Source organism: Bufo gargarizans, chromosome 4 (genome assembly GCF_014858855.1).
Source record: "Bufo gargarizans isolate SCDJY-AF-19 chromosome 4, ASM1485885v1, whole genome shotgun sequence".
Classification (NCBI taxonomy): Eukaryota; Metazoa; Chordata; class Amphibia; order Anura; family Bufonidae; genus Bufo; species Bufo gargarizans.
In genome coordinates this window covers 386,884,368-386,904,727 of record NC_058083.1, presented here as the reverse complement: position 1 = coordinate 386,904,727, position 20,360 = coordinate 386,884,368, and the positions used below count along the sequence as shown (strand labels likewise).

The 20,360-nt window shown below is 45.6% G+C and overlaps 66 non-coding genes and 10 pseudogenes across 66 annotated transcripts; all 76 read left to right on the top strand.

Annotated features, from left to right (window-relative positions):
• Positions 1–16: 16 nt before the first annotated feature.
• LOC122936409 lies at positions 17–132 on the top strand. The gene has a single exon (XR_006388936.1). It is a non-coding gene; the product is annotated as a U5 spliceosomal RNA (small nuclear RNA).
• Positions 133–303: 171 nt separating this feature from the next.
• Positions 304–419, top strand: LOC122936407. Its single transcript, XR_006388935.1, has one exon. It is a non-coding gene; the product is annotated as a U5 spliceosomal RNA (small nuclear RNA).
• Positions 420–590: 171 nt separating this feature from the next.
• On the top strand, positions 591–698 carry LOC122936852 (annotated as a pseudogene).
• Positions 699–868: 170 nt separating this feature from the next.
• Positions 869–984, top strand: LOC122936406. Its single transcript, XR_006388934.1, has one exon. It is a non-coding gene; the product is annotated as a U5 spliceosomal RNA (small nuclear RNA).
• Positions 985–1,155: 171 nt separating this feature from the next.
• LOC122936405 lies at positions 1,156–1,271 on the top strand. The gene has a single exon (XR_006388933.1). It is a non-coding gene; the product is annotated as a U5 spliceosomal RNA (small nuclear RNA).
• Positions 1,272–1,428: 157 nt separating this feature from the next.
• On the top strand, positions 1,429–1,542 carry LOC122936909. The gene has a single exon (XR_006389378.1). It is a non-coding gene; the product is annotated as a U5 spliceosomal RNA (small nuclear RNA).
• Positions 1,543–1,658: 116 nt separating this feature from the next.
• LOC122936907 lies at positions 1,659–1,771 on the top strand. Its single transcript, XR_006389376.1, has one exon. It is a non-coding gene; the product is annotated as a U5 spliceosomal RNA (small nuclear RNA).
• Positions 1,772–1,886: 115 nt separating this feature from the next.
• LOC122936526 lies at positions 1,887–2,002 on the top strand. The gene has a single exon (XR_006389049.1). It is a non-coding gene; the product is annotated as a U5 spliceosomal RNA (small nuclear RNA).
• Positions 2,003–2,117: 115 nt separating this feature from the next.
• Positions 2,118–2,232, top strand: LOC122936486. Its single transcript, XR_006389008.1, has one exon. It is a non-coding gene; the product is annotated as a U5 spliceosomal RNA (small nuclear RNA).
• A 171-nt stretch (positions 2,233–2,403) lies between these two features.
• On the top strand, positions 2,404–2,518 carry LOC122936855. Its single transcript, XR_006389354.1, has one exon. It is a non-coding gene; the product is annotated as a U5 spliceosomal RNA (small nuclear RNA).
• A 168-nt stretch (positions 2,519–2,686) lies between these two features.
• On the top strand, positions 2,687–2,797 carry LOC122936988. Its single transcript, XR_006389430.1, has one exon. It is a non-coding gene; the product is annotated as a U5 spliceosomal RNA (small nuclear RNA).
• Positions 2,798–2,965: 168 nt separating this feature from the next.
• LOC122936772 lies at positions 2,966–3,080 on the top strand. The gene has a single exon (XR_006389284.1). It is a non-coding gene; the product is annotated as a U5 spliceosomal RNA (small nuclear RNA).
• A 169-nt stretch (positions 3,081–3,249) lies between these two features.
• LOC122936638 lies at positions 3,250–3,365 on the top strand. The gene has a single exon (XR_006389157.1). It is a non-coding gene; the product is annotated as a U5 spliceosomal RNA (small nuclear RNA).
• Positions 3,366–3,532: 167 nt separating this feature from the next.
• Positions 3,533–3,647, top strand: LOC122936665. Its single transcript, XR_006389183.1, has one exon. It is a non-coding gene; the product is annotated as a U5 spliceosomal RNA (small nuclear RNA).
• A 169-nt stretch (positions 3,648–3,816) lies between these two features.
• LOC122936946 lies at positions 3,817–3,929 on the top strand. Its single transcript, XR_006389401.1, has one exon. It is a non-coding gene; the product is annotated as a U5 spliceosomal RNA (small nuclear RNA).
• Positions 3,930–4,042: 113 nt separating this feature from the next.
• Positions 4,043–4,157, top strand: LOC122936751. The gene has a single exon (XR_006389265.1). It is a non-coding gene; the product is annotated as a U5 spliceosomal RNA (small nuclear RNA).
• Positions 4,158–4,269: 112 nt separating this feature from the next.
• Positions 4,270–4,383, top strand: LOC122936948. The gene has a single exon (XR_006389403.1). It is a non-coding gene; the product is annotated as a U5 spliceosomal RNA (small nuclear RNA).
• Positions 4,384–4,548: 165 nt separating this feature from the next.
• On the top strand, positions 4,549–4,663 carry LOC122936757. Its single transcript, XR_006389270.1, has one exon. It is a non-coding gene; the product is annotated as a U5 spliceosomal RNA (small nuclear RNA).
• Positions 4,664–4,834: 171 nt separating this feature from the next.
• LOC122936404 lies at positions 4,835–4,950 on the top strand. Its single transcript, XR_006388932.1, has one exon. It is a non-coding gene; the product is annotated as a U5 spliceosomal RNA (small nuclear RNA).
• A 160-nt stretch (positions 4,951–5,110) lies between these two features.
• On the top strand, positions 5,111–5,224 carry LOC122936835. The gene has a single exon (XR_006389339.1). It is a non-coding gene; the product is annotated as a U5 spliceosomal RNA (small nuclear RNA).
• Positions 5,225–5,337: 113 nt separating this feature from the next.
• LOC122936963 lies at positions 5,338–5,449 on the top strand. Its single transcript, XR_006389412.1, has one exon. It is a non-coding gene; the product is annotated as a U5 spliceosomal RNA (small nuclear RNA).
• Positions 5,450–5,615: 166 nt separating this feature from the next.
• Positions 5,616–5,728, top strand: LOC122936929. The gene has a single exon (XR_006389390.1). It is a non-coding gene; the product is annotated as a U5 spliceosomal RNA (small nuclear RNA).
• A 115-nt stretch (positions 5,729–5,843) lies between these two features.
• LOC122936942 lies at positions 5,844–5,951 on the top strand (annotated as a pseudogene).
• A 167-nt stretch (positions 5,952–6,118) lies between these two features.
• Positions 6,119–6,233, top strand: LOC122936563. Its single transcript, XR_006389085.1, has one exon. It is a non-coding gene; the product is annotated as a U5 spliceosomal RNA (small nuclear RNA).
• Positions 6,234–6,349: 116 nt separating this feature from the next.
• Positions 6,350–6,463, top strand: LOC122936768. Its single transcript, XR_006389281.1, has one exon. It is a non-coding gene; the product is annotated as a U5 spliceosomal RNA (small nuclear RNA).
• A 170-nt stretch (positions 6,464–6,633) lies between these two features.
• Positions 6,634–6,749, top strand: LOC122936403. Its single transcript, XR_006388931.1, has one exon. It is a non-coding gene; the product is annotated as a U5 spliceosomal RNA (small nuclear RNA).
• Positions 6,750–6,919: 170 nt separating this feature from the next.
• Positions 6,920–7,025, top strand: LOC122936897 (annotated as a pseudogene).
• A 169-nt stretch (positions 7,026–7,194) lies between these two features.
• Positions 7,195–7,310, top strand: LOC122936400. The gene has a single exon (XR_006388929.1). It is a non-coding gene; the product is annotated as a U5 spliceosomal RNA (small nuclear RNA).
• Positions 7,311–7,481: 171 nt separating this feature from the next.
• Positions 7,482–7,595, top strand: LOC122936914. The gene has a single exon (XR_006389383.1). It is a non-coding gene; the product is annotated as a U5 spliceosomal RNA (small nuclear RNA).
• A 168-nt stretch (positions 7,596–7,763) lies between these two features.
• LOC122936678 lies at positions 7,764–7,878 on the top strand. Its single transcript, XR_006389195.1, has one exon. It is a non-coding gene; the product is annotated as a U5 spliceosomal RNA (small nuclear RNA).
• A 170-nt stretch (positions 7,879–8,048) lies between these two features.
• Positions 8,049–8,163, top strand: LOC122936702. Its single transcript, XR_006389218.1, has one exon. It is a non-coding gene; the product is annotated as a U5 spliceosomal RNA (small nuclear RNA).
• Positions 8,164–8,334: 171 nt separating this feature from the next.
• LOC122936399 lies at positions 8,335–8,450 on the top strand. Its single transcript, XR_006388928.1, has one exon. It is a non-coding gene; the product is annotated as a U5 spliceosomal RNA (small nuclear RNA).
• Positions 8,451–8,620: 170 nt separating this feature from the next.
• On the top strand, positions 8,621–8,736 carry LOC122936398. The gene has a single exon (XR_006388927.1). It is a non-coding gene; the product is annotated as a U5 spliceosomal RNA (small nuclear RNA).
• A 115-nt stretch (positions 8,737–8,851) lies between these two features.
• On the top strand, positions 8,852–8,967 carry LOC122936397. The gene has a single exon (XR_006388926.1). It is a non-coding gene; the product is annotated as a U5 spliceosomal RNA (small nuclear RNA).
• A 119-nt stretch (positions 8,968–9,086) lies between these two features.
• Positions 9,087–9,200, top strand: LOC122936894. Its single transcript, XR_006389369.1, has one exon. It is a non-coding gene; the product is annotated as a U5 spliceosomal RNA (small nuclear RNA).
• Positions 9,201–9,370: 170 nt separating this feature from the next.
• On the top strand, positions 9,371–9,485 carry LOC122936673. The gene has a single exon (XR_006389190.1). It is a non-coding gene; the product is annotated as a U5 spliceosomal RNA (small nuclear RNA).
• A 169-nt stretch (positions 9,486–9,654) lies between these two features.
• Positions 9,655–9,769, top strand: LOC122936562. The gene has a single exon (XR_006389084.1). It is a non-coding gene; the product is annotated as a U5 spliceosomal RNA (small nuclear RNA).
• A 170-nt stretch (positions 9,770–9,939) lies between these two features.
• LOC122936879 lies at positions 9,940–10,046 on the top strand (annotated as a pseudogene).
• Positions 10,047–10,217: 171 nt separating this feature from the next.
• Positions 10,218–10,330, top strand: LOC122936958. Its single transcript, XR_006389410.1, has one exon. It is a non-coding gene; the product is annotated as a U5 spliceosomal RNA (small nuclear RNA).
• A 169-nt stretch (positions 10,331–10,499) lies between these two features.
• On the top strand, positions 10,500–10,608 carry LOC122936961 (annotated as a pseudogene).
• Positions 10,609–10,777: 169 nt separating this feature from the next.
• Positions 10,778–10,890, top strand: LOC122936814. Its single transcript, XR_006389321.1, has one exon. It is a non-coding gene; the product is annotated as a U5 spliceosomal RNA (small nuclear RNA).
• A 113-nt stretch (positions 10,891–11,003) lies between these two features.
• Positions 11,004–11,118, top strand: LOC122936732. The gene has a single exon (XR_006389247.1). It is a non-coding gene; the product is annotated as a U5 spliceosomal RNA (small nuclear RNA).
• A 167-nt stretch (positions 11,119–11,285) lies between these two features.
• On the top strand, positions 11,286–11,401 carry LOC122936396. Its single transcript, XR_006388925.1, has one exon. It is a non-coding gene; the product is annotated as a U5 spliceosomal RNA (small nuclear RNA).
• A 164-nt stretch (positions 11,402–11,565) lies between these two features.
• On the top strand, positions 11,566–11,678 carry LOC122936906. The gene has a single exon (XR_006389375.1). It is a non-coding gene; the product is annotated as a U5 spliceosomal RNA (small nuclear RNA).
• A 115-nt stretch (positions 11,679–11,793) lies between these two features.
• On the top strand, positions 11,794–11,908 carry LOC122936731. Its single transcript, XR_006389246.1, has one exon. It is a non-coding gene; the product is annotated as a U5 spliceosomal RNA (small nuclear RNA).
• Positions 11,909–12,077: 169 nt separating this feature from the next.
• LOC122936782 lies at positions 12,078–12,192 on the top strand. The gene has a single exon (XR_006389294.1). It is a non-coding gene; the product is annotated as a U5 spliceosomal RNA (small nuclear RNA).
• A 170-nt stretch (positions 12,193–12,362) lies between these two features.
• On the top strand, positions 12,363–12,478 carry LOC122937517. The gene has a single exon (XR_006389897.1). It is a non-coding gene; the product is annotated as a U5 spliceosomal RNA (small nuclear RNA).
• Positions 12,479–12,593: 115 nt separating this feature from the next.
• LOC122936832 lies at positions 12,594–12,708 on the top strand. Its single transcript, XR_006389336.1, has one exon. It is a non-coding gene; the product is annotated as a U5 spliceosomal RNA (small nuclear RNA).
• A 169-nt stretch (positions 12,709–12,877) lies between these two features.
• Positions 12,878–12,993, top strand: LOC122937516. Its single transcript, XR_006389896.1, has one exon. It is a non-coding gene; the product is annotated as a U5 spliceosomal RNA (small nuclear RNA).
• A 172-nt stretch (positions 12,994–13,165) lies between these two features.
• LOC122936730 lies at positions 13,166–13,280 on the top strand. Its single transcript, XR_006389245.1, has one exon. It is a non-coding gene; the product is annotated as a U5 spliceosomal RNA (small nuclear RNA).
• Positions 13,281–13,447: 167 nt separating this feature from the next.
• LOC122936828 lies at positions 13,448–13,562 on the top strand. Its single transcript, XR_006389332.1, has one exon. It is a non-coding gene; the product is annotated as a U5 spliceosomal RNA (small nuclear RNA).
• A 170-nt stretch (positions 13,563–13,732) lies between these two features.
• LOC122936951 lies at positions 13,733–13,842 on the top strand (annotated as a pseudogene).
• Positions 13,843–14,004: 162 nt separating this feature from the next.
• LOC122936505 lies at positions 14,005–14,120 on the top strand. The gene has a single exon (XR_006389028.1). It is a non-coding gene; the product is annotated as a U5 spliceosomal RNA (small nuclear RNA).
• A 112-nt stretch (positions 14,121–14,232) lies between these two features.
• Positions 14,233–14,347, top strand: LOC122936789. The gene has a single exon (XR_006389300.1). It is a non-coding gene; the product is annotated as a U5 spliceosomal RNA (small nuclear RNA).
• A 170-nt stretch (positions 14,348–14,517) lies between these two features.
• Positions 14,518–14,632, top strand: LOC122936664. The gene has a single exon (XR_006389182.1). It is a non-coding gene; the product is annotated as a U5 spliceosomal RNA (small nuclear RNA).
• A 166-nt stretch (positions 14,633–14,798) lies between these two features.
• LOC122936877 lies at positions 14,799–14,905 on the top strand (annotated as a pseudogene).
• Positions 14,906–15,073: 168 nt separating this feature from the next.
• On the top strand, positions 15,074–15,191 carry LOC122936706. The gene has a single exon (XR_006389222.1). It is a non-coding gene; the product is annotated as a U5 spliceosomal RNA (small nuclear RNA).
• Positions 15,192–15,359: 168 nt separating this feature from the next.
• Positions 15,360–15,473, top strand: LOC122936626. The gene has a single exon (XR_006389146.1). It is a non-coding gene; the product is annotated as a U5 spliceosomal RNA (small nuclear RNA).
• A 166-nt stretch (positions 15,474–15,639) lies between these two features.
• On the top strand, positions 15,640–15,746 carry LOC122937002 (annotated as a pseudogene).
• Positions 15,747–15,917: 171 nt separating this feature from the next.
• On the top strand, positions 15,918–16,031 carry LOC122936915. Its single transcript, XR_006389384.1, has one exon. It is a non-coding gene; the product is annotated as a U5 spliceosomal RNA (small nuclear RNA).
• A 166-nt stretch (positions 16,032–16,197) lies between these two features.
• Positions 16,198–16,310, top strand: LOC122936911. The gene has a single exon (XR_006389380.1). It is a non-coding gene; the product is annotated as a U5 spliceosomal RNA (small nuclear RNA).
• A 150-nt stretch (positions 16,311–16,460) lies between these two features.
• LOC122936932 lies at positions 16,461–16,575 on the top strand. Its single transcript, XR_006389391.1, has one exon. It is a non-coding gene; the product is annotated as a U5 spliceosomal RNA (small nuclear RNA).
• A 115-nt stretch (positions 16,576–16,690) lies between these two features.
• Positions 16,691–16,805, top strand: LOC122936561. Its single transcript, XR_006389083.1, has one exon. It is a non-coding gene; the product is annotated as a U5 spliceosomal RNA (small nuclear RNA).
• A 115-nt stretch (positions 16,806–16,920) lies between these two features.
• On the top strand, positions 16,921–17,036 carry LOC122936956. The gene has a single exon (XR_006389409.1). It is a non-coding gene; the product is annotated as a U5 spliceosomal RNA (small nuclear RNA).
• A 169-nt stretch (positions 17,037–17,205) lies between these two features.
• On the top strand, positions 17,206–17,318 carry LOC122936955. The gene has a single exon (XR_006389408.1). It is a non-coding gene; the product is annotated as a U5 spliceosomal RNA (small nuclear RNA).
• Positions 17,319–17,487: 169 nt separating this feature from the next.
• On the top strand, positions 17,488–17,603 carry LOC122937515. Its single transcript, XR_006389895.1, has one exon. It is a non-coding gene; the product is annotated as a U5 spliceosomal RNA (small nuclear RNA).
• A 168-nt stretch (positions 17,604–17,771) lies between these two features.
• Positions 17,772–17,879, top strand: LOC122936851 (annotated as a pseudogene).
• A 169-nt stretch (positions 17,880–18,048) lies between these two features.
• Positions 18,049–18,164, top strand: LOC122937514. Its single transcript, XR_006389894.1, has one exon. It is a non-coding gene; the product is annotated as a U5 spliceosomal RNA (small nuclear RNA).
• A 169-nt stretch (positions 18,165–18,333) lies between these two features.
• Positions 18,334–18,440, top strand: LOC122936923 (annotated as a pseudogene).
• Positions 18,441–18,611: 171 nt separating this feature from the next.
• On the top strand, positions 18,612–18,727 carry LOC122937513. The gene has a single exon (XR_006389893.1). It is a non-coding gene; the product is annotated as a U5 spliceosomal RNA (small nuclear RNA).
• Positions 18,728–18,842: 115 nt separating this feature from the next.
• On the top strand, positions 18,843–18,959 carry LOC122936861. Its single transcript, XR_006389359.1, has one exon. It is a non-coding gene; the product is annotated as a U5 spliceosomal RNA (small nuclear RNA).
• Positions 18,960–19,125: 166 nt separating this feature from the next.
• On the top strand, positions 19,126–19,241 carry LOC122937511. Its single transcript, XR_006389891.1, has one exon. It is a non-coding gene; the product is annotated as a U5 spliceosomal RNA (small nuclear RNA).
• Positions 19,242–19,412: 171 nt separating this feature from the next.
• Positions 19,413–19,527, top strand: LOC122936759. The gene has a single exon (XR_006389272.1). It is a non-coding gene; the product is annotated as a U5 spliceosomal RNA (small nuclear RNA).
• A 115-nt stretch (positions 19,528–19,642) lies between these two features.
• Positions 19,643–19,757, top strand: LOC122936729. The gene has a single exon (XR_006389244.1). It is a non-coding gene; the product is annotated as a U5 spliceosomal RNA (small nuclear RNA).
• A 166-nt stretch (positions 19,758–19,923) lies between these two features.
• On the top strand, positions 19,924–20,037 carry LOC122936813. The gene has a single exon (XR_006389320.1). It is a non-coding gene; the product is annotated as a U5 spliceosomal RNA (small nuclear RNA).
• Positions 20,038–20,203: 166 nt separating this feature from the next.
• Positions 20,204–20,317, top strand: LOC122936750. The gene has a single exon (XR_006389264.1). It is a non-coding gene; the product is annotated as a U5 spliceosomal RNA (small nuclear RNA).
• Positions 20,318–20,360: the final 43 nt, after the last annotated feature.

The following is a 20,360-nucleotide window of genomic DNA, read 5'->3' as shown; positions in this document are numbered from 1 at the left end:
AGCCCTTGCCCGATGTATACTCTGGTTTCTCTTCAGAACGTATAAATCTTTCGCCTTTTACTAAAGATTTCCGTGGAGAGGAGCAAAACTGAGTTTTTTGGCAATTTTTGCATGCTCCAGCTTGCTGGGGCTTCCTTGTTCAGGTTGAAAAACAGAATGTTCTTCTCTAGCTCTTGCAGGATTTTTAGTGGCCTCATTTGCATGTCTAGACCATGGACAGCCTACTCCTCCCAGGTGGTCTCCTTGATCCAATTGAGGTCCGAGGAGATGGCACCAAGAACCCAGGAAGCCCTTGCCCGATGTATACTCTGGTTTCTCTTCAGAACGTATAAATCTTTCGCCTTTTACTAAAGATTTCCGTGGAGAGGAGCAAAACTGAGTTTTTTGGCAATTTTTGCATGCTCCAGCTTGCTGGGGCTTCCTTGTTCAGGTTGAAAAACAGAATGTTTGTCTCTAGCTCTTGCAGGATTTTTAGTGGCCTCATTTGCATGTCTAGACCATGGACAGCCTACTCCTCCCAGGTGGTCTCCTTGATCCAATTGAGGTCCGAGGAGATGGCACCAAGAACCCAGGAAGCCCTTGCCCGATGTATACTCTGGTTTCTCTTCAGAACGTATAAATCTTTCGCCTTTTACTAAAGATTTCCGTGGAGAGGAGCAAAACTGAGTTTTTTTTGCATGCTCCAGCTTGCTGGGGCTTCCTTGTTCAGGTTGAAAAACAGAATGTTCTTCTCTAGCTCTTGCAGGATTTTTAGTGGCCTCATTTGCATGTCTAGACCATGGACAGCCTACTCCTCCAGGTGGTCTCCTTGATCCAATTGAGGTCCGAGGAGATGGCACCAAGAACCCAGGAAGCCCTTGCCCGATGTATACTCTGGTTTCTCTTCAGAACGTATAAATCTTTCGCCTTTTACTAAAGATTTCCGTGGAGAGGAGCAAAACTGAGTTTTTTGGCAATTTTTGCATGCTCCAGCTTGCTGGGGCTTCCTTGTTCAGGTTGAAAAACAGAATGTTCTTCTCTAGCTCTTGCAGGATTTTTAGTGGCCTCATTTGCATGTCTAGACCATGGACAGCCTACTCCTCCCAGGTGGTCTCCTTGATCCAATTGAGGTCCGAGGAGATGGCACCAAGAACCCAGGAAGCCCTTGCCCGATGTATACTCTGGTTTCTCTTCAGAACGTATAAATCTTTCGCCTTTTACTAAAGATTTCCGTGGAGAGGAGCAAAACTGAGTTTTTTGGCAATTTTTGCATGCTCCAGCTTGCTGGGGCTTCCTTGTTCAGGTTGAAAACAGAATGTTGTCTGCTCTTGCAGGCTTTTTAGTGGCCTCATTTGCATGTCTAGAACATGGACAGCCTACTCCTCCCAGGTGTTTCCTTGTGCCAATGAGGTCCAGGAGATGAAAGAACCCAGGAAGCCCTTGCCCGATGTACTCTGGTTTCTCTTCAGAAGTATAAATCTTTCGCCTTTTACTAAAGATTTCCGTGGAGAGGAGCAAAACTGGTTTTTGGGCAATTTTTGCATGCTCCAGCTTGCTGGGGCTTCCTTGTTAAGGTTTGAAAAACAGAATGTTTGTCTCTGGCTCTTGCAGGATTTTTAGTGGCCTCATTTGCATGTCTAGAACATAGCACCAAGAACCCAGGAAGCCCTTGCCCGATGATACTCTGGTTTCTCTTCAGAACGTATAAATCTTTCGCCTTTTACTAAAGATTTCCGTGGAGAGCAAAACTGAGTTTTTTGGCAATTTTTGCATGCTCCAGCTTGCTGGGCTTCCTTGTTAAGGTTGAAAAACAGAATGTTTGTCTCTGGCACTTGCAGGATTTTTAGTGGCCTCATTTGCATGTCTAGAACATAGCACCAAGAACCCAGGAAGCCCTTGCCCGATGTATACTCTGGTTTCTCTTCAGAACGTAAAAATCTTTCGCCTTTTACTAAAGATTTCCGTGGAGAGGAGCAAAACTGAGTTTTTTGGCAATTTTTGCATGCTCCAGCTTGCTGGGGCTTCCTTGTTCAGGTTGAAAAACAGAATGTTTGTCTCTGGCTCTTGCAGGATTTTAGTGGCCTCATTTGCATGTCTAGAACATAGCACCAAGAACCCAGGAAGCCCTTGCCCGATGTATACTCTGGTTTCTCTTCAGAACGTATAAATCTTTCGCCTTTTACTAAAGATTTCCGTGGAGAGGAGCAAAACTGAGTTTTTGGCAATTTTTGCATGCTCCAGTTTGCTGGGGCTTCCTTGTTCAGGTTGAAAAACAGAATGTTCTTCTCTAGCTCTTGCAGGATTTTTAGTGGCCTCATTTGCATGTCTAGACCATGGACAGCCTACTCCTCCCAGGTGGTCTCCTTGATCCAATTGAGGTCCGAGGAGATGGCACCAAGAACCCAGGAAGCCCTTGCCCGATGTATACTCTGGTTTCTCTTCAGAACGTATAAATCTTTCGCATTTACTAAAGATTTCCGTGGAGAGGAGCAAAACTGAGTTTTTGGGCAATTTTTGCATGCTCCAGCTTGCTGGGGCTTCCTTGTTCAGGTTGAAAAACAGAATGTTCTTCTCTAGCTCTTGCAGGCTTTTTAGTGGCCTCATTTGCATGCTAGACCATGGACAGCCTACTCCTCCAGGTGGTCTCCTTGATCCAATTGAGGTCCGAGGAGATGGCCCAAGAACCCAGGAAGCCCTTGCCCGATGTATACTCTGGTTTTCTTCAGAACGTAAAATCTTTCGCCTTTACTAAAGATTTCCGTGGAGAGGAGCAAAACTGAGTTTTTGGCAATTTTTGCATGCTCCAGCTTCTGGGGCTTCCTTGTTCAGGTTGAAAAAGACAATGTTCTTCTCTAGCTCTTGCAGGCTTTTTAGTGGCCTCATTTGCATTCTAGAACATGGACAGCCTACTCCTCCCAGGTTGGTTTCCTTGATCCAATTGAGGTCCGAGGAGATGGACACCAAACCCAGGAAGCCCTTGCCCGATGTATACTGGTTTCTCTTCAGAACGTATAAATCTTTCGCCTTTTACTAAAGATTTCCGTGGAGAGGAGCAAAACTGAGTTTTTGGCAATTTTTGCATGCTCCAGCTTGCTGGGGCTTCCTTGTTCAGGTTGAAAAACAGAATGTTCTTCTCTAGCTCGTGCAGGCTTTTTATGGCCTCATTTGCATGTCTAGACCATGGACAGCCTACTCCTCCCAGGTGGTTCCTTGATCCAATTGAGGTCCGAGGAGATGGCACCAAGAACCCAGGAAGCCCTTGCCCGATGTATACTCTGGTTTCTCTTCAGAACGTATAAATCTTTCGCCTTTTACTAAAGATTTCCGTGGAGAGGAGCAAAACTGAGTTTTTTGGCAATTTTTGCATGCTCCAGCTTGCTGGGCTTCCTTGTTCAGGTTGAAAAACAGAATGTTCTTCTCTAGCTCTTGCAGGATTTTTAGTGGCCTCATTTGCATGTCTAGACCTGGACAGCCTACTCCTCCCAGGTGGTTCCTTGTCCAATTGAGGTCCGAGGAGATGGTACCAAGAACCCAGGAAGCCCTTGCCCGATGTATACTCTGGTTTCTCTTCAGAACGTATAAATCTTTCGCCTTTTACTAAAGATTTCCGTGGAGAGGAGCAAACTGAGTTTTTTGGCAATTTTTGCATGCTCCAGCTTGCTGGGGCTTCCTTGTTCAGGTTGAAAACAGAATGTTCTTCTCTAGCTCTTGCGGCTTTTTAGTGGCCTCATTTGCATGTCTAGAACATGGACAGCCTACTCCTCCCAGGTGGTTTCCTTGTGCCAATTGAGGTCCGAGGAGATGATACCAAGAACCCAGGAAGCCCTTGCCCGATGTATACTCTGGTTTCTCTTCAGAACGTATAAATCTTTCGCTTTACTAAAGATTTCCGTGGAGAGGAGCAAAACTGAGTTTTTGGGCAATTTTGCATGCTCCAGCTTGCTGGGGCTTCCTTGTTAAGGTTGAAAACAGAATGTTTGTCTCTGGCTCTTGCAGGATTTTAGTGGCCTCATTTGCATGTCTAGAACATAGCCCAAGAACCCAGGAAGCCCTTGCCCGATGTATACTCTGGTTTCTCTTCAGAAGTATAAATCTTTCGCCTTTTACTAAAGATTTCCGTGGAGAGGAGCAAAACTGAGTTTTTTGGCAATTTTTGCATGCTTCAGCTTGCTGGGGCTTCCTTGTTAAGGTTGAAAAACAGAATGTTTGTCTCTGGCTCTTGCAGGATTTTAGTGGCCTCTTTGCAGTCTAGAACATAGCACCAAGAACCAGGAAGCCCTTGCCCGATGTATACTCTGGTTCTCTTCAGAACGTAAAAATCTTTCGCCTTTTACTAAAGATTTCCGTTGGAGAGGAGCAAAACTGAGTTTTTGGCAATTTTGCATGCTCCAGCTTGCTGGGGCTTCCTTGTTCAGGTTATAAAACAGATGTTCTTCTCTAGCTCTTGCAGGATTTTTAGTGGCCTCATTTGCATGTCTAGATCATGGACAGCCTCCTTCCAGGTGGTCTCCTTGTGCTAATTGAGGTCCGAGAAGATGGCACCAAGAACCAGGAAGCCTTGCCTGATGTATACTCTGGTTTCTCTTCAGAACGTATAAATCTTTCGCCTTTTACTAAAGATTTCGTGGAGAGGAGCAAAACTGAGTTTTTTGGTAATTTTTGCATGCTCCAGCTTGCTGGGGCTTCCTTGTTCAGGTTGAAAAACAGAATGTTCTTCTCTAGCTCTTGCAGGCTTTTTAGTGGCCTCATTTGCATGTCTAGACCATGGACAGCCTACTTCTCCCAGGTGGTCTCCATGATCCAATTGAGGTCCGAGGAGATGGCACCAAGAACCCAGGAAGCCCTTGCTCGATGTATACTCTGGTTTCTCTTCAGAACGTATAAATCTTTCGCCTTTTACTAAAGATTTCCGTGGAGAGGAGCAAAACTGAGTTTTTTGGCAATTTTTGCATGCTCCAGCTTGCTGGGGCTTCCTTGTTCAGGTTGAAAAAAGAATGTTCTTCTATCTCTTGCAGGCTTTTAGTGGCCTCATTTGCATGTCTAGAACATGGACAGCACTCCTCCAGGTGGTTTCCTTGATCCAATGAGGTCGAGGAGATGGCACCAAGAACCCAGGAAGCCCTGCCGATGTATATTCTGGTTTCTCTTCAAAACCATAAATCTTTCGCCTTTTACTAAAGATTTCCGTGGAGAGGAGCAAAACTGAGTTTTTGGCAATTTTTGCATGCTCCAGCTTGCTGGGGCTTCCTTGTTAAGGTTGAAAAACAGAATGTTTGTCTCTGGCTTGCAGGATTTTAGTGGCCTCATTTGCATGTTTAGAACATAGCACCAAGAACCCAGGAAGCCCTTGCCCTATGTATACTCTGGTTTCTCTTCAGAACGTAAAATCTTTCGCCTTTTACTAAAGATTCCGTGGAGAGAGCAAAACTGAGTTTTTGGCAATTTTTGCATGCTCCAGCTTGCTGGGGCTTCCTTGTTCAGGTTGAAAAACAGAATGTTCTTCTCTATCTCTTGCAGGCTTTTTAGTGGCCTCATTTGCATGTCTAGAACATGGACAGCCTACTCCTCCAGGTGGTTCCTTGATCCAATTGAGGTCCGGGAGATGGCACCAAGAACCCAGGAAGCCCTTGCCCGATGTATTCTGGTTTCTCTTCAAACGTATAAATCTTTCGCCTTTTACTAAAGATTTCCGTGGAGAGGAGCAAAACTGAGTTTTTGGCAATTTTGCATGCTCCAGCTTGCTGGGCTTCCTTGTTCAGGTTGAAAAACAGATGTTTTGTCTCTGGCTCTTGCAGGATTTTTAGTGGCCTCATTTGCATGTTAGAACATAGACACCAAGAACCCAGGAAGCCCTTGCCCGATGTATACCTGGTTTCTCTTCAGAACGTATAAATCTTTCGCCTTTTACTAAAGATTTCCGTGGAGAGGAGCAAAACTGAGTTTTTTTTTGCATGCTCCAGCTTGCTGGGGCTTCCTTGTTCAGGTTGAAAAACAGAATGTTCTTCTCTAGCTTGCAGGCTTTTTAGTGGCCTCATTTGCATGTCTAACATGGACAGCCTACTCCTCCCAGGTGGTTTCCTTGATCCAATTGAGGTCCGAGGAGATGGCACCAAGAACCCAGGAAGCCCTTGCCCGATGTATACTCTGGTTTCTCTTCAGAACGTATAAATCTTTCGCCTTTTACTAAAGATTTCCGTGGAGAGGAGCAAAACTGAGTTTTTGGCAATTTTTGCATGCTCCAGCTTGCTGGGGCTTCCTTGTTAAGGTTGAAAAACAGAATGTTTGTCTCTGGCTCTTGCAGGATTTTTAGTGGCCTCATTTGCATGTCTAGAACATAGCACCAAGAACCCAGGAAGCCCTTGCCCGATGTATACTCTGGTTTCTCTTCAGAACGTAAATCTTTCGCCTTTTACTAAAGATTTCCGTGGAGAGGAGCAAAACTGAGTTTTTTGGCAATTTTTGCATGCTCCAGCTTGCTGGGGCTTCCTTGTTCAGGTTGAAAAACAGAATGTTCTTCTCTAGCTCTTGCAGGATTTTTAGTGGCCTCATTTGCATGTCTAGACATGGACAGCCTACTCCTCCCAGGTGGTCTCCTTGATCCAATTGAGGTCCGAGGAGATGGCACCAAGAACCCAGGAAGCCCTTGCCCGATGTATACTCTGGTTTCTCTTCAGAACGTATAAATCTTTCGCCTTTTACTAAAGATTTCCGTGGAGAGGAGCAAAACTGAGTTTTTTGGCAATTTTTGCATGCTCCAGCTTGCTGGGGCTTCCTTGTTCAGGTTGAAAAACAGAATGTTCTTTCCTAGCTCTTGCAGGTTTTTAGTGGCCTCATTTGCATGTCTAGACCATGGACAGCCTACTCCTCCCAGGTGGTCTCCTTGATCCAATTGAGGTCCGAGGAGATGGCACCAAGAACCCAGGAAGCCCTTGCCCGATGTATACTCTGGTTTCTCTTCAGAACGTATAAATCTTTCGCCTTTTACTAAAGATTTCCGTGGAGAGGAGCAAAACTGAGTTTTTTGCATGCTCCAGCTTGCTGGGGCTTCCTTGTTCAGGTTGAAAAACAGAATGTTTTCTCTAGCTCTTGCAGGATTTTTAGTGGCCTCATTTGCATGTCTAGACCATGGACAGCCTACTCCTCCAGGTGGTCTCCTTGATCCAATTGAGGTCCGAGGAGATGGCACCAAGAACCCAGGAAGCCCTTGCCCGATGTATACTCTGGTTTCTCTTCAGAACGTATAAATCTTTCGCCTTTTACTAAAGATTTCCGTGGAGAGGAGCAAAACTGAGTTTTTTGGCAATTTTTGCATGCTCCAGCTTGCTGGGGCTTCCTTGTTCAGGTTGAAAAACAGAATGTTCTTCTCTAGCTCTTGCAGGATTTTTAGTGGCCTCATTTGCATGTCTAGACCATGGACAGCCTACTCCTCCCAGGTGGTCTCCTTGATCCAATTGAGGTCCGAGGAGATGGCACCAAGAACCCAGGAAGCCCTTGCCCGATGTATACTCTGGTTTCTCTTCAGAACGTAAAATCTTTCGCCTTTTACTAAAGATTTCCGTGGGAGGAGCAAAACTGAGTTTTTTGGCAATTTTTGCATGCTCCAGCTTGCTGGGGCTTCCTTGTTCAGGTTGAAAAACAGAATGTGTCCTAGCTCTTGCAGGATTTTTAGTGGCCTCATTTGCATGTCTAGACCATGGACAGCCTACTCCTCCCAGGTGGTCTCCTTGATCCAATTGAGGTCCGAGGAGATGGCACCAAGAACCCAGGAAGCCCTTGCCCGATGTATACTCTGGTTTCTCTTCAGAACGTATAAATCTTTCGCCTTTTACTAAAGATTTCCGTGGAGAGGAGCAAAGCTGAGTTTTTTGGCATTTTTGCATGCTCCAGCTTGCTGGGGCTTCCTTGTTCAGGTTGAAAAACAGAATGTTCTTCTCTAGCTCTTGCAGGATTTTTAGTGGCCTCATTTGCATGTCTAGACCATGGACAGCCTACTCCTCCAGGTGGTCTCCTTGATCCAATTGAGGTCCGAGGAGATGGCACCAAGAACCCAGGAAGCCCTTGCCCGATGTATACTCTGGTTTCTCTTCAGAACGATAAATCTTTCGCCTTTTACTAAAGATTTCCGTGGAGAGGAGCAAAACTGAGTTTTTTGGCAATTTTTGCATGCTCCAGCTTGCTGGGGCTTCCTTGTTCAGGTTGAAAAACAGAATGTTCTTCTCTAGCTCTTGCAGGATTTTTAGTGGCCTCATTTGCATGTCTAGACCATGGACAGCCTACTCCTCCCAGGTGGTCTCCTTGATCCAATTGAGGTCCGAGGAGATGGCACCAAGAACCCAGGAAGCCCTTGCCCGATGTATACTCTGGTTTCTCTTCAGAACGTATAAATCTTTCGCCTTTTACTAAAGATTTCCGTGGAGAGGAGCAAAACTGAGTTTTTTGGCAATTTTTGCATGCTCCAGCTTGCTGGGGCTTCCTTGTTCAGGTTGAAAAACAGAATGTTTTCTCTAGCTCTTGCAGGATTTTTAGTGGCCTCATTTGCATGTCTAGACCATGGACAGCCTACTCCTCCCAGGTGGTCTCCTTGATCCAATTGAGGTCCGAGGAGATGGCACCAAGAACCCAGGAAGCCCTTGCCCGATGTATACTCTGGTTTCTCTTCAGAACGTATAAATCTTTCGCCTTTTACTAAAGATTTCCGTGGAGAGGAGCAAAACTGAGTTTTTTGGCAATTTTTGCATGCTCCAGCTTGCTGGGGCTTCCTTGTTCAGGTTGAAAAACAGAATGTTTGTCTCTAGCTCTTGCAGGATTTTTAGTGGCCTCATTGCATGTCTAGAACATAGCACCAAGAACCCAGGAAGCCCTTGCCCGATGTATACTCTGGTTTCTCTTCAGAACGTATAAATCTTTCGCCTTTTACTAAAGATTTCCGTGGAGAGGAGCAAAACTGAGTTTTTTGGCAATTTTTGCATGCTCCAGCTTGCTGGGGCTTCCTTGTTCAGGTTGAAAAACAGAATGTTTGTCGCTGGCTCTTGTGGCAGGATTTTTAGTGGCCTCATTTGCATGTCTAGACATAGCCACCAAGAACCCAGGAAGCCCTTGCCCGATGTATACTCTGGTTTCTCTTCAGAACGATAAATCTTTCGCCTTTTACTAAAGATTTCCGTGGAGGGAGCAAAACTGAGTTTTTTGGCAATTTTTGCATGCTCCAGCTTGCTGGGGCTTCCTTGTTCAGGTTGAAAAACAGAATGTTCTTCTCTAGCTCTTGCAGGCTTTTTAGTGGCCTCATTTGCATGTCTAGACCATGGACAGCCTACTCCTCCAGGTGGTCTCCTTGATCCAATTGAGGTCCGAGGAGATGGCACCAAGAACCCAGGAAGCCCTTGCCCGATGTATACTCTGGTTTCTCTTCAGAACGTATAAATCTTTTGCCTTTTACTAAAGATTTCCGGGAGAGGAGCAAAACTGAGTTTTTTGGCAATTTTTGCATGCTCCAGCTTGCTGGGGCTTCCTTGTTCAGGTTGAAAAACAGAATGTTCTTCTCTAGCTCTTGCAGGATTTTTAGTGGCCTCATTTGCATGTCTAGAACATGGACAGCCTACTCCTCCAGGTGGTCTCCTTGATCCATTGAGGTCCGAGGAGATGGCACCAAGAACCCAGGAAGCCCTTGCCCGATGTATACTCTGGTTTCTCTTCAGAACGTATAAATCTTTCGCCTTTTACTAAAGATTTCCGTGGAGAGGAGCAAAACTGAGTTTTTGGCAATTTTTGCATGCTCCAGCTTGCTGGGGCTTCCTTGTTCAGGTTGAAAAACAGAATGTTCTTCTCTAGCTCTTGCAGGATTTTTAGTGGCCTCATTTGCATGTCTAGACCATGGACAGCCTACTCCTCCAGGTGGTCTCCTTGATCCAATTGAGGTCCGAGGAGATGGCACCAAGAACCCAGGAAGCCCTTGCCCGATGTATACTCTGGTTTCTCTTCAGAACGTATAAATCTTTCGCCTTTTACTAAAGATTTCCGTGGAGAGGAGCAAAACTGAGTTTTTTTGCATGCTCCAGCTTGCTGGGGCTTCCTTGTTCAGGTTGAAAAACAGAATGTTCTTCTCTAGCTCTTGCAGGATTTTTAGTGGCCTCATTTGCATGTCTAGACCATGGACAGCCTACTCCTCTCAGGTGGTCTCCTTGATCCAATTGAGGTCCGAGGAGATGGCACCAAGAACCCAGGAAGCCCTTGCCCGATGTATACTCTGGTTTCTCTTCAGAACGTATAATCTTTCGCCTTTTACTAAAGATTTCCGTGGAGAGAGCAAACTGAGTTTTTGGGCAATTTTTGCATGCTCCAGCTTGCTGGGGCTTCCTTGTTCAGTTGAAAAACAGAATGTTCTTCTCTAGCTCTTGCAGGCTTTTTAGTGGCCTCATTTGCATGTCTAGACCATGGACAGCCTACTCCTCCAGGTGGTCTCCTTGATCCAATTGAGGTCCGAGGAGATGGCACCAAGAACCCAGGAAGCCCTTGCCCGATGTATACTCTGGTTTCTCTTCAGAACGTATAAATCTTTCGCCTTTTACTAAAGTTTCCGTGGAGAGGAGCAAAACTGAGTTTTTTTTTTGCATGCTCCAGCTTGCTGGGGCTTCCTTGTTCAGGTTGAAAAACAGAATGTTCTTCTCTCTCTTGCAGGCTTTTTAGTGGCCTCATTTGCATGTCTAGACCATGGACAGCCTACTCCTCCCAGGTGGTCTCCTTGATCCAATTGAGGTCCGAGGAGATGGCACCAAGAACCCAGGAAGCCCTTGCCCGATGTATACTCTGGTTTCTCTTCAGAACGTATAAATCTTTCGCCTTTTACTAAAGATTTCCGTGGAGAGCAAAACTGAGTTTTTTGGCAATTTTTGCATGCTCCAGCTTGCTGGGGCTTCCTTGTTAAGGTTGAAAAACAGAATGTTTGTCTCTGGCTCTTGCAGGATTTTTGTGGCCTCATTTGCATGTCTAGAACATAGCACCAAGAACCCAGGACCCTTGCCCGATGTATACTCTGGTTTCTCTTCAGAACGTAAAATCTTTCGCCTTTTACTAAAGATTTCCGTGGAGAGGAGCAAAACTGAGTTTTTTGGCAATTTTTGCATGCTCCAGCTTGCTGGGGCTTCCTTGTTCAGGTTGAAAAACAGAATGTTCTTCTCTAGCTCTTGCAGGCTTTTTAGTGGCCTCATTTGCATGTCTAGACATGGACAGCCTACTCCTCCCAGGTGGTTCCTTGATCCAATTGAGGTCCGAGGAGATGGCCCAAGACCCAGGAAGCCCTTGCCCGATGTATACTCTGGTTTCTCTTCAGAACGTATAAATCTTTCGCCTTTTACTAAAGATTTCCGTGGAGAGGAGCAAAACTGAGTTTTTTGGCAATTTTTGCATGCTCCAGCTTGCTGGGGCTTCCTTGTTCAGGTTGAAAAACAGAATTCTTCTAGCTCTTGCAGGCTTTTTAGTGGCCTCATTTGCATGTCTAGACCATGGACAGCCTACTCCTCCCAGGTGGTCTCCTTGATCCAATTGAGGTCCGAGGAGATGGCACCAAGAACCCAGGCCCTTGCCCGATGTATACTCTGGTTTCTCTTCAGAACGTATAAATCTTTCGCCTTTTACTAAAGATTTCCGTGGAGAGCAAAACTGAGTTTTTTGGCAATTTTTGCATGCTCCAGCTTGCTGGGCTTCCTTGTTAAGGTTGAAAAACAGAATGTTTGTCTCTGGCTCTTGCAGGATTTTTAGTGGCCTCATTTGCATGTCTAGAACATAGCACCAAGAACCCAGGAAGCCCTTGCCCGATGTATACTCTGGTTTCTCTTCAGAACGTAAAATCTTTCGCCTTTTACTAAAGATTTCCGTGGAGAGGAGCAAAACTGAGTTTTTTGGCAATTTTTGCATGCTCCAGCTTGCTGGGGCTTCCTTGTTCAGGTTGAAAAACAGAATGTTCTTCTCTAGCTCTTGCAGGCTTTTTAGTGGCCTCATTTGCATGTCTAGAACATGGACAGCCTACTCCTCCCAGGTGGTTCCTTGTCCAATTGAGGTCCGAGGAGATGATACCAAGAACCCAGGAAGCCCTTGCCCGATGTATACTCTGGTTTCTCTTCAGAACGTATAATCTTTCGCCTTTTACTAAAGATTTCCGTGGAGAGGAGCAAAACTGAGTTTTTTGGCAATTTTTGCATGCTCCAGCTTGCTGGGGCTTCCTTGTTCAGGTTGAAAAACAGAATGTTCTTCTCTAGCTCTTGCAGGCTTTTTAGTGGCCTCATTTGCATGTCTAGACATGGACAGCCTACTCCTCCCAGGTGGTCTCCTTGATCCAATTGAGGTCCGAGGAGATGGCACCAAGAACCCAGGAAGCCCTTGCCCGATGTATACTCTGGTTTCTCTTCAGAACGTATAAATCTTTCGCCTTTTACTAAAGATTTCCGTGGAGAGGAGCAAAACTGAGTTTTTTGGCAATTTTTGCATGCTCCAGCTTGCTGGGGCTTCCTTGTTAGGTTGAAAAACAGAATGTTTGTCTCTGGCTCTTGCAGGATTTTTAGTGGCCTCATTTGCATGTCTAGAACATAGCACCAAGAACCCAGGAAGCCCTTGCCCGATGTATACTCTGGTTTCTCTTCAGAACGTAAAATCTTTCGCCTTTTACTAAAGATTTCCGTGGAGAGGAGCAAAACTGAGTTTTTTGGCAATTTTTGCATGCTCCAGCTTGCTGGGCTTCCTTGTTCAGGTTGAAAAACAGAATGTTCTTCTCTAGCTCTTGCAGGCTTTTTAGTGGCCTCATTTGCATGTCTAGAACATGGACAGCCTACTCCTCCCAGGTGGTCTCCTTGTCCAATTGAGGTCCGAGGAGATGGCACCAAGAACCCAGGAAGCCCTTGCCCGATGTATACTCTGGTTTCTCTTCAGAACGTATAAATCTTTCGCCTTTTACTAAAGATTTCCGTGGAGAGGAGCAAAACTGAGTTTTTTGGCAATTTTTGCATGCTCCAGCTTGCTGGGGCTTCCTTGTTCAGGTTGAAAAACAGAATGTTCTTCTCTAGCTCTTGCAGGCTTTTTAGTGGCCTCATTTGCATGTCTAGACCATGGACAGCCTACTCCTCCCCAGGTGGTCTCCTTGATCCAATTGAGGTCCGAGGAGATGGCACCAAGAACCCAGGAAGCCCTTGCCCGATGTATACTCTGGTTTCTCTTCAGAACGTAAAATCTTTCGCCTTTTACTAAAGATTTCCGTGGAGAGGAGCAAAACTGAGTTTTTTGGCAATTTTTGCATGCTCCAGCTTGCTGGGGCTTCCTTGTTCAGGTTGAAAAACAGAATGTTCTTCTAGCTCTTGCAGGATTTTTAGTGGCCTCATTTGCATGTCTAGAACATGGACAGCCTACTCCTCCCAGGTGGTTCCTTGATCCAATTGAGGTCCGAGGAGATGGCACCAAAACCCAGGAAGCCCTTGCCCGATGTATACTCTGGTTTCTCTTCAGAACGTATAAATCTTTCGCATTTACTAAAGATTTCCGTGGAGAGGAGCAAAACTGAGTTTTTTGGCAATTTTTGCATGCTCCAGCTTGCTGGGGCTTCCTTGTTCAGGTTGAAAAACAGAATGTTCTTCTCTAGCTCTTGCAGGCTTTTTAGTGGCCTCATTTGCATGTCTAGACATGGACAGCCTACTCCTTCCAGGTGGTCTCCTTGATCCAATTGAGGTCCGAGGAGATGGCACCAAGAACCCAGGAAGCCCTTGCCCGATGTATACTCTGGTTTCTCTTCAGAACGTATAAATCTTTCGCCTTTTACTAAAGTTTCCGTGGAGAGGAGCAAAACTGAGTTTTTTTTTTTGCATGCTCCAGCTTGCTGGGGCTTCCTTGTTCAGGTTGAAAAACAGAATGTTCTCTAGCTCTTGCAGGCTTTTTAGTGGCCTCATTTGCATGTCTAGAACATGGACAGCCTACTCCTCCAGGTGGTTCCTTGTCCAATTGAGGTCAGAGATGGCACCAAGAACCCAGGAAGCCCTTGCCCGATGTATACTCTGGTTTCTCTTCAGAACGTATAAATCTTTCGCCTTTTACTAAAGATTTCCGTGGAGAGGAGCAAAACTGAGTTTTTGGGCAATTTTTGCATGCTCCAGCTTGCTGGGGCTTCCTTGTTAGGTTGAAAAACAGAATGTTTGTCTCTGGCTCTTGCAGGATTTTTAGTGGCCTCATTTGCATGTCTAGAATGCACCAAGAACCCAGGAAGCCCTTGCCCGATGTATACTCTGGTTTCTCTTCAGAACGTATAAATCTTTCGCCTTTTACTAAGATTTCCGTGGAGAGGAGCAAAACTGAGTTTTTTGGCAATTTTTGCATGCTCCAGCTTGCTGGGGCTTCCTTGTTCAGGTTGAAAAACAGAATGTTCTTCTCTAGCTCTTGCAGGATTTTTAGTGGCCTCATTTGCATGTCTAGACCATGGACAGCCTACTCCTCCCAGGTGGTCTCCTGATCCAATTGAGGTCCGAGGAGATGGCACCAAGAACCCAGGAAGCCCTTGCCCGATGTATACTCTGGTTTCTCTTCAGAACGTATAAATCTTTCGCCTTTTACTAAAGATTTCCGTGGAGAGGAGCAAACTGAGTTTTTTGGCAATTTTTGCATGCTCCAGCTTGCTGGGGCTTCCTTGTTAGGTTGAAAAACAGAAGTTTTCACTGCTCTTGCAGGATTTTTAGTGGCCTCATTTGCATGTCTAGACCATGGACAGCCTACTCCTCCAGGTGGTCTCCTTGATCCAATTGAGGTCCGAGGAGATGGCACCAAGAACCCAGGAAGCCCTTGCCCGATGTATACTCTGGTTTCTCTTCAGAACGTATAAATCTTTCGCCTTTTACTAAAGATTTCCGTGGAGAGGAGCAAAACTGAGTTTTTTTGCATGCTCCAGCTTGCTGGGGCTTCCTTGTTCAGGTTGAAAAACAGAATGTTCTCTCTAGCTCTTGCAGGATTTTTAGTGGCCTCATTTGCATGTCTAGACCTGGACAGCCTACTCCTCTTAGGTGGTCTCCTTGATCCAATTGAGGTCCGAGAGATGGCACCAAGAACCCAGGAAGCCCTTGCCCGATGTATACTCTGGTTTCTCTTCAGAACGTATAAATCTTTCGCCTTTTACTAAAGATTTCCGTGGAGAGGAGCAAAACTGAGTTTTTTGGAATTTTTGCATGCTCCGCAGCTTGCTTGGGGCTTCCTTGTTCAGGTTGAAAAACAAATGTTCTTCTCTAGCTCTTGCAGGATTTTTAGTGGCCTCATTTGCATGTCTAGACCATGGACAGCCTACTCCTCCCAGGTGGTCTCCTTGATCCAATTGAGGTCCGAGAGATGGCACCAAGAACCCAGAAGCCCTTGCCCGATGTATACTCTGGTTTCTCTTCAACGTATAAATCTTTCGCCTTTTACTAAAGATTTCCGTGGAGAGGAGCAAAACTGAGTTTTTTGGCAATTTTTGCATGCTCCAGCTTGCTGGGGCTTCCTTGTTAAGGTTGAAAAACAGAATGTGTCATGGCTCTTGCAGGATTTTTAGTGGCCTCATTTGCATGTCTAGACCATGGACAGCCTACTCCTCCCAGTGGTCTCCTTGATCCAATTGAGGTCCGAGGAGATGGCACCAAGAACCCAGGAAGCCCTTGCCGATGTATACTCTGGTTCTCTTCAGAACGTATAAATCTTCGCCTTTACTAAAGATTTCCGTGGAGAGGAGCAAAACTGAGTTTTTTTTTTGCATGCTCCAGCTTGCTGGGGCTTCCTTGTTAAGGTTGAAAACAGAATGTTCTTCTCTAGCTCTTGCAGGATTTTTAGTTGGCATCATTTGCATGTCTAGACCATGGACAGCCTACTCCTCTTAGGTGGTCTCCTTGATCCAATTGAGGTCCGAGGAGATGGCACCAAGAACCCAGGAAGCCCTTGCCCGATGTATACTCTGGTTTCTCTTCAGAACGTATAAATCTTTCGCCTTTACTAAAGATTCCGTGGAGAGGAGCAAAACTGAGTTTTTTGGCAATTTTTGCATGCTCCAGCTTGCTGGGGCTTCCTTGTTCAGGTTGAAAAACAGAATTTCTTCTCTAGCTCTTGCAGGATTTTAGTGCTCATTTGCATGTCTAGACCATGGACAGCCTACTCCTCCCAGGTGGTCTCCTTGATCCAATTGAGGTCCGAGGAGATGGCACCAAGAACCCAGGAAGCCCTTGCCGATGTATACTCTGGTTTCTCTTCAGAACGTAAATCTTTCGCCTTTTACTAAAGATTTCCGTGGAGAGAGCAAAACTGAGTTTTTTGGCAATTTTTGCATGCTCCAGCTTGCTGGGGCTTCCTTGTTAAGGTTGAAAAACAGAATGTTTGTCTCTGGCTCTGGCAGGATTTTAGTGGCCTCATTTGCATGTCTAGAACCATGGACAGCCTACTCCTGCAGTGGTCTGACATAGACCAGATGGAACGAACCAGGAAGCCTTGCCCGATGTATACTCTGGTTTCTCTCAGAACGTATAAAATCTTTCGCCTTTTACTAAAGATTTCCGTGGAGAGGAGCAAAACTGAGTTTTTTGGCAATTTTTGCATGCTCCAGCTGCTGGGGCTTCCTTGTTCAGGTTGAAAAACAGAATGTTCTTCTCTAGCTCTGCAGGATTTTTAGTGGCCTCATTTGCATGTCTAGAACATAGCCCCAAGAACCCAGGAAGCCCTTGCCCGATGCATACTCTGGTTTCTCTTCAGAACGTATAAATCTTTCGCCTTTTACTAAAGATTTCCGTGGAGAGGAGCAAAACTGAGTTTTTGGCAATTTTTGCATGCTCCAGCTTGCTGGGGCTTCCTTGTTAGGTTGAAAAACAGAATGTTTTGTCTCTGCTCTTGCATGTCTTTTTGAGTGGCCTCTTTCATGGTCTAGAACAATAGCACCAAGAACCAGGAAGCCCTTGCCCGATGTATATCTGGTTTCTCTTCAGAAACGTATAAATCTTTCGCCTTTTACTAAAGATTTCCGTGGAGAGGAGCAAAACTGAGTTTTTTGGCATTTTTGCATGCTCCAGCTTGCTGGGCTTCCTTGTTCAGGTTGAAAAACAGAATGTTCTTCTCTAGCTCTTGCAGATTTTAGTGGCCTCATTTGCATGTCTAGAACCATGGACAGCCTACTCCTCCAGGTGGTCTCCTTGATCAATTGAGGTCCGAGGAGATGGCACCAAAAGAACCCAGGAAGCCCTTGCCCGATGTATACTCTGGTTTCTCTTCAGAACGTATAAATCTTTCGCCTTTTACTAAAGATTCCGTGGAGAGGAGCAAACTGAGTTTTTTGGCAATTTTGCATGCTCCAGCTTGCTGGGGCTTCCTTGTTCAGGTTGAAAAACAGAATGTTCTTCTCTAGCTCTTGCAGGATTTTTAGTGGCCTCATTTGCATGTCTAGACCATGGACAGCCTACTCCCCAGGTGGTCTCCTTGATCCAATTGAGGTCCGAGGAGATGGCACCAAGAACCCAGGAAGCCCTTGCCCGATGTATACTCTGGTTTCTCTTCAGAACGTATAAATCTTTCGCCTTTTACTAAAGATTTCCGTGGAGAGGAGCAAAACTGAGTTTTTTGGCAATTTTTGCATGCTCCAGCTTGCTGGGGCTTCCTTGTTCAGGTTGAAAAACAGAATGTTCTTCTCTAGCTCTTGCAGGCTTTTTAGTGGCCTCATTTGCATGTCTAGACGGACAGCCTACTCCTCCCAGGTGGTCTCCTTGATCCAATTGAGGTCCGAGGAGATGGCACCAAGAACCCAGGAAGCCCTTGCCCGATGTATACTCTGGTTTCTCTTCAGAACGTATAAATCTTTCGCCTTTTACTAAAGATTTCCGTGGAGAGGAGCAAAACTGAGTTTTTTTTGCATGCTCCAGCTTGCTGGGGCTTCCTTGTTCAGGTTGAAAAACAGAATGTTCTTCTCTAGCTCTTGCAGGATTTTAGTGGCCTCATTTGCATGTCTAGACCATGGACAGCCTACTCCTCCAGGTGGTCTCCTTGATCCAATTGAGGTCCGAGGAGATGGCACCAAGAACCCAGGAAGCCCTTGCCCGATGTATACTCTGGTTTCTCTTCAGAACGTATAAATCTTTCGCCTTTTACTAAAGATTTCCGTGGAGAGGAGCAAAACTGAGTTTTTTGGCAATTTTTGCATGCTCCAGCTTGCTGGGGCTTCCTTGTTAAGGTTGAAAAACAGAATGTTCTCTCTAGCTCTTGCAGGCTTTTTAGTGGCCTCATTTGCATGTCTAGACATGGACAGCCTACTCCTCCCAGGTGGTCTCCTTGATCCAATTGAGGTCCGAGGAGATGGCACCAAGAACCCAGGAAACCCTTGCCCGATGTATACTCTGGTTTCTCTTCAGAACGTATAAATCTTTCGCCTTTTACTAAAGATTTCCGTGGAGAGGAGCAAAACTGAGTTTTTTGGCATGCTCCAGCTTGCTGGGGCTTTCTTGTTCAGGTTGAAAAACAGAATGTTCTTCTCTAGCTCTTGCAGGATTTTTAGTGGCCTCATTTGCATGTCTAGACCATGGACAGCCTACTCCTCCCAGGTGGTCTCCTTGATCCAATTGAGGTCCGAGGAGATGGCACCAAGAACCCAGGAAGCCCTTGCCCGATGTATACTCTGGTTTCTCTTCAGAACGTATAAATCTTTCGCCTTTTACTAAAGATTTCCGTGGAGAGGAGCAAAACTGAGTTTTTTGGCAATTTTTGCATGCTCCAGCTTGCTGGGGCTTCCTTGTTAGGTTGAAAAACAGAATGTTTGTCTCTGGCTCTTGCAGGATTTTTAGTGGCCTCATTTGCATGTCTAGAACATAGCACCAAGAACCCAGGAAGCCCTTGCCCGATGTATACTCTGGTTTTTCTCTTCAGAACGTAAAATCTTTCGCCTTTTACTAAAGATTTCCGTGGAGAGGAGCAAAACTGAGTTTTTTGGCAATTTTTGCATGCTCCAGCTTGCTGGGGCTTCCTTGTTCAGGTTGAAAAACAGAATGTTCTTCTCTAGCTCTTGCAGGCTTTTTAGTGGCCTCATTTGCATGTCTAGACATGGACAGCCTACTCCTCCCAGGTGGTTCCTTGTCCAATTGAGGTCCGAGGAGATGACCAAGAACCCAGGAAGCCCTTGCCCGATGTATACTCTGGTTTCTCTTCAGAACGTATAAATCTTTCGCCTTTTACTAAAGATTTCCGTGGAGAGGAGCAAAACTGAGTTTTTTGGCAATTTTTGCATGCTCCAGCTTGCTGGGGCTTCCTTGTTCAGGTTGAAAAACAGAATGTTCTTCTCTAGCTCTTGCAGGCTTTTTAGTGGCCTCATTTGCATGTCTAGACCATGGACAGCCTACTTCTCCCAGGTGGTCTCCTTGATCCAATTGAGGTCCGAGGAGATGGCACCAAGAACCCAGGAAGCCCTTGCCCGATGTATACTCTGGTTTCTCTCAGAACGTATAAATCTTTCGCCTTTTACTAAAGATTTCCGTGGAGAGGAGCAAAACTGAGTTTTTTGGCAATTTTTGCATGCTCCAGCTTGCTGGGGCTTCCTTGTTAAGGTTGAAAAACAGAATGTTTGTCTCTGGCTCTTGCAGGATTTTAGTGGCCTCATTTGCATGTCTAGAACATAGCACCAAGAACCCAGGAAGCCCTTGCCCGATGTATACTCTGGTTTCTCTTCAGAACGTAAAATCTTTCGCCTTTTACTAAAGATTTCCGTGGAGAGGAGCAAAACTGAGTTTTTTGGCAATTTTTGCATGCTCCAGCTTGCTGGGGCTTCCTTGTTCAGGTTGAAAAACAGAATGTTCTTCTCTAGCTCTTGCAGGCTTTTTAGTGGCCTCATTTGCATGTCTAGACATGGACAGCCTACTCCTCCCAGGTGGTTCCTTGTGCCAATTGAGGTCCGAGGAGATGACCAAGAACCAGGAAGCCCTTGCCCGATGTATACTCTGGTTTCTCTTCAGAACGTATAAATCTTTCCTTTTACTAAAGATTTCCGTGGAGAGGAGCAAAACTGAGTTTTTTTGCAATTTTTGCATGTTCCAGCTTGCTGGGGCTTCCTTGTTCAGGTTGAAAAACAGAATGTTCTTCTAGCTCTTGCAGGCTTTTGTGGCCTCATTTGCATGTCTAGACATGGACAGCCTACTCCTCCCAGGTGGTCTCCTTGATCCAATTGAGGTCCGAGGAGATGGCACCAAGAACCCAGGAAGCCCTTGCCCGATGTATACTCTGGTTTCTCTTCAGAACGTATAAATCTTTCGCCTTTTACTAAAGATTTCCGTGGAGAGGAGCAAAACTGAGTTTTTGGCAATTTTGCATGCTCCAGCTTGCTGGGGCTTCCTTGTTAAGGTTGAAAAACAGAATGTTTGTCTCTGGCTCTT